This window comes from Cupressus sempervirens, chromosome 1 (assembly GCF_028749045.1).
Source record: "Cupressus sempervirens isolate cs-2001-9-10 chromosome 1, ASM2874904v1, whole genome shotgun sequence".
NCBI lineage: Eukaryota > Viridiplantae > Streptophyta > Pinopsida > Cupressales > Cupressaceae > Cupressus > Cupressus sempervirens.
The window spans coordinates 392,335,816-392,341,351 of NC_143118.1; the positions used below are offsets into that span (position 1 = coordinate 392,335,816).

At 32.5% G+C, this 5,536-nt stretch overlaps 2 pseudogenes; both read right to left on the bottom strand.

The window, feature by feature from the left end:
• Positions 1-226: 226 nt before the first annotated feature.
• LOC149577942 (ruBisCO large subunit-binding protein subunit beta, chloroplastic pseudogene) lies at positions 227-1,266 on the bottom strand (annotated as a pseudogene).
• A 1,283-nt stretch (positions 1,267-2,549) lies between these two features.
• Positions 2,550-5,310, bottom strand: LOC149577943 (1-aminocyclopropane-1-carboxylate synthase 3-like; annotated as a pseudogene).
• Between the last annotated feature and the right edge of the window lie 226 nt (positions 5,311-5,536).

Here is a 5,536-nt window from a genome sequence, read left to right on the forward strand (position 1 = left end):
TCTTTGCCAATATATTGATATGCTCAAAAAAAGATAGAGTGTTAACTATGATGAGATACTAGGTGTAGACAAAGGATAAATAACATAAAGAATAAAACTAAAGTGCTCTAATTGTAAAGCATAAGACTGATAGTCCATTTTAAGGCCCAAAGAACAAACACACACAGACAAGAAGGCATACCTCAATCATGCTCCTAATTTGATTAACTCTTCTCTCAACAGCCTCCTAATTCGTTCCATCACTAACTATTGTTGTTGAATCTTTTGTCAGTACTGTCTTGGCAGCAGTTCCTAGAACCTCATTCCTAACAGTGTCAAGGGCTAGCCTCACTTCATCTCTAATGATAGTGCCTACATTAGAATACACAGTTAAGATGTTTATAGTTGTCTATATTACTAAATAACATATTAGGAGAATGAAATCTGAAATGACATAATCCTAAGCTGACAACTTGCTTTTTGCACTCAATTTAAACTCATGTTCAAAATATTAAAAAGGCTACTTCATTATGGCCTATGAAAAATTGACCAACATAATTAACATTGAATAGAAAAATGCCATGATAAATGATTAAGAGACAAAAATTCAAGGTTCACTTGATAATCATACTACTAAATAATACTTCCAGTCAACATAGCAATGTCATCCAAATACTGACTTTTCCTTTCTCCAAATCTAGCAGCTTTTAAAGTAGCAATCTTTAGCGCACCTCGAAGCCTCTTGATGATAAGGGTAGCTAGGGCTTCTTTCTCAATGCCTTCAACAATTATTAAGATAGGATAACCACCATGAATTGCATCTTCCAATATGCCAATTGTATCTCTTGCATTTGTTATTTTCTTATCAACCAACAAGAGCTGCAGGTTGTAAAGCAAAATAAATTCATTTCTACATAAATTTGCCTAATTCCTAATACATGTCCAACCACTCTCTTACAATAGCTAAATGATAAGTACTCATTTTCAAAATAGGCTAAAAATGGAAAAAATGATTTCAATCCATATATTAGTTACCTTACAATTCTCATACTTTGTTGTCATCTTCTCACTGTTTGTCACAAAATATGGGGAAATATATCCACGATCGAATTGCATTCCCTCTACAATGTATAAATTATTTTCTACACTTTTTCCTACTTCAAGAGTTATGGTACCCTTCCTACCAACTTTACTCAAGGCCTTTGTAATCATATTTCCAACTTCATAATTGTCCCCAACACTTACTACAACCACATCTACTAACTCGCTATCTTCAACTTGAACCATACCAAAAATACAAGGTTTGAAAATCTATAGAAACAAAACATTTGACAGAGGTTCTACACCATGATAAGAAACCTAGAGGAAAAGAACAGCCCATCCCCAATGTAATATGTAATCTTACAAGACATAAATAAAAAATTATATTTCTTTTAACATACTGTGCAGGAAAATAGACATATAGAAACTAGATGTGAAGAAACTAAACATTTCATCTGACCAAGACTCAAGCACCACTCACAATAATTCCAATAAGGCCATAGAGATATGGACATGGATACAACTTCCTACAAGCCCCAGATATGAAAAAAAGGGTACAATAGTACTTTAACAATATGTATTTCTAACAAATATAATATCAAATTGAACACATAGTACTCTGATGTCATGCATGACATTGTGCTATACATTTGATCTACTAAAGCTCATTGCTATCAATTGGGTGGACAGGTAAAATGGGGAGGGTAATTAGTTTCCACTAGAATGAAAAAAATATAACTTTTTCAAAAGACAACCATCTCATATAGATTGTGAAATAAGCTCAACCAAATAGTCAACACAGTGATCCAAAAAGATAAAATTTACCTCCTTTGAAATAACTTTTAGTTTAGTAACTAAACCTTTTACAGTCTTGTCAATACCCCTGGCAATCTAAATGGGATTTTCTCTAGCTCCAACAACCTGAACATAGAAGCCCTTGCCTTTAGCTAATTCTTTTCAAATATTAGATGATTGACGTCTTTCAATGTTTTCTTTATCTTAAACATTGCAAAATTATTTATTTGATTCATATAAAAGGTGTTTTCACAGCACATTGAATCATATGATGATTTATAAGGATTCAGCTACAGAGTTTAGAATTGAACTTCATCTGCCACATTCTATTTATTTTTTGATTTCTTAATCAAGCTTTGGAAAAGGCACTCTCATATCCCATACTAGCAAAAGTACCTTTATGCCTTTAGCTATTAAACCTTGTGCAAGAACCACCGATGTGGTAGTTCCATCACTTGCCAAATCATTTGTCTTTGTTGTAGCTTGCCTCACCAACTTGGCTCCAATATTCTCTATGGGATCCTCTAATTCAACCTGTCATAGAGACAACCATACTAAATTTTGCATCTAAAATGCACTTGCTAAAAATTTGGTTTCTTGGAAGCTGTTCTTTTTTATATGCCGCCTTATTCAAAAATTAAACAAGTTAAGTATAAGCTAAAAAATTCAAAAATTAAACAAGTAAAGTATAAGCTAAAAAATTAATTAACTCTAAAAGACTTAGTGAAGAATCATTAGGAACAAAAACTTAGAAGATTGGTAGATATATTCATATCAGAAAAGCAAACTCTAAACCAAACAGGTTCCACGCATTTGAATGAGGATCTTGGTGATACATTTAACCTAGCTTCATATAGTATATTTTCCCATAGCTTTACTTCTCCCTCTAGATCTTTTGAGGGAAGCAGATGACTCATGTTAACCCAACAAAAAAGACTTGCATTTCCTTCCAAGTGCTTAATGCCAGACTGAGCAAGCTCCAAGACAAACACATTATACCTCTCTTGTAATCTTCTCTTGTTCTCTACAATATAATAATCAACAAACCCTCTATTTGACAACATAGTAGCCAATAAATGTTGGGTTTGAGATGATACCATGTAGAAACTAGACATTCTTCTAGTTGCTATGACCACAGTTTTGTTGTAAGAGTAAATTGCCCCTACCCTAAAGCCTAGAAGGCCCAAATATTTAGATAAACCGTAGACTATATGCACATTGTCAGGACTATAGTTTTCTTTGGCCACAATTTTTTCAATATTGTTAAACCTTGGTGAAGAGAAGACCGATCCTGAATATATCTCATCACAGACTAGATGCATTTTCATCTTTTGAGAAAATGCAAACATCATCTTCAATGTTTCAACACTTGATGTTGTTCCTAGAAGGGTTGCATGGATTTGTTATGAGAATTCCTTTCACCTTCTTGTTGAGATCTTTGGCTCTCTTGTATGCTAATATTGCTACTAATTTGATGATCTCAAAGTTATTTGAATTGTAACAATGGATGGGCATAATTTCTACCCCTATCCGCCACCTTAGATCTCTATCAAACTTGAAGTGAAAATAAATTATCAGAAAAAATACTAATCTGAGGCTATTGAAAATACCCAACAAAGAAATTTAATCATTGTATATAGAAAATACGATCCATTAAGGGTCAAGATTAGAAAAAATTTATTGATGCTGATAATGGACTGACATAATAGTCTTTTCCAATGGTTGTATGAGGCATTAACATGTTTAATCTTATAGTAAAATGACACATTAAGAGGTTAATAAATAGTAAAATGACAATCCTATCTTATAACAAGTGATATTAGACATTAGCTTTATAAGTCTATTCGTGGACAACCCATCTTTTAACAAATTGATTAATAGAGATGTTTCTAAGTGTTTTGTTAAAAGAAAAGACAACTTACCCTATGTAGTATGGAGTGGGCACTAGGAAGACGTCTCCTGGACCAACAAGGTAGAACATTAACAACTCATTGGTTGTTGTTGCCCCAGCTGTATTTACTATCCTTTATGCTTCAAATTTCACTTTGTTTCCTCTCAGTGCCTCCATGAAACTAGCCATAGCCTGCAATAATAAGAAAAATGCTTATAAGCAATAATTCTAATATTGTAAGGGATGCATGTGATGAGAAAAGCTCACGAGCCTAGAGAATCATAAAAGTGCAGTACAAATTAGTTGTAAAAATATAAAGGGTCATGTAAATAGCCATAAGAAACTAATGCTCAATAAACTCTTGAAAATATGTTAGAAAATAGAATAAGAGAACAATGTTCAACAAGATATAGATAAAGTGGTAGACACTTCACAATATGTCAAAAAATAGAAAAAAGAGAATATCATTCAACAAAATTAGGATTTATGTAGAGAAATGTATACCAAACAAAATATCAGTGTTCATATTGCTCAAGAAATAAGTTACAATCCTTATAGATGCTTTTACAAATCTAAAATATTTCCTCCTCTATCATAATTATAGTGTACCTCACAAGTTATATGGTATAATCCAAATCTCAATTAGAGTTGTGAATTTTTACTTTACTGTGACAATCATCTAAGAAAATCATGATAAGTAGAGGAAGCCTCTTAAGATGGATTTTAAATTTCAAAATACAACCAAAACTATGAATTCATCCTAGAATTTGACAACCTTGAAAGAAAATTATGATCAGCAGTCCAAATTTTTTTTTGTTGAAGGATATTAGAAAGTCTTATGTTAGCTTTCTAAAAGCTTCCAACCCATGGTAGTCCTAATAAAGTGCCAATTCTTTGAATAAACTCTTTTTAGTCAATGCCATTAATGCTTCTGGGTGCTTTGACAACCATTTTACCAATAGATCAAATGATAACTACAATACAAATGTAGAAACCATAAATGTCAATTTACCACTTTAAAACACTGCAACTATGCAAGTACACATCGTATTCCTATCTTAGGCAATCTATGGTGTCAAAGCATTTGACATGTAACTATGCTGATTTCTCCATATATACCAAAAATAAAAATAAAAACCTATTCTAAGGAATACCCTGGAAGGCTACCTACATTGATTGAAAATAAAACATACTTGATCATAAAAGAAAGATTATATAATATTATGGAACATTTCTTAAAGGTTACAACTTTTACATAGTCCAATCTAGAAATAACATTGCTGAAAATTATGAACTACGTCATAAGAAAACAAATCAACATAACAACTTTGGCAATCTTCAATCCAAAAACAAAAATCATATGAAAAAACCAACTTAACAATTCGGGCTATCTCCATTACCCTGTTCTCTATGAGGCCCATCTGGATAACTCCCTTAGGATTGAGCTTTTCATCATATAGATTCTTTCTATACTCATCCCACCCAACAAAATAAGGAGATTCCTCTCCATGGGTATTGCATGTAGCCCTCCTAGAAACAATTGTTGTTGTATTCTTATTCAGACTTAAACCGATACATTTTTCCTCACATATGGTCATCCTCATTGTCAATGGCAAGAAAAAAAGAAGCAACTCAACTCAAGCTCAAATAAAAAGGTTGAATTCTATGCTTCTCCAATCTAGGAAATGATCAAATATAAATAGTGTGGGCACCTTTAAAATTAAGAAATAGGGGGCTTGTTAATCCTTTTTGACATTAGTTTCTCTTAGCACAAACTATGATGTACCAACAACACCTAGAGTTTGGACAAAATTTGGGAGCTTCATTATT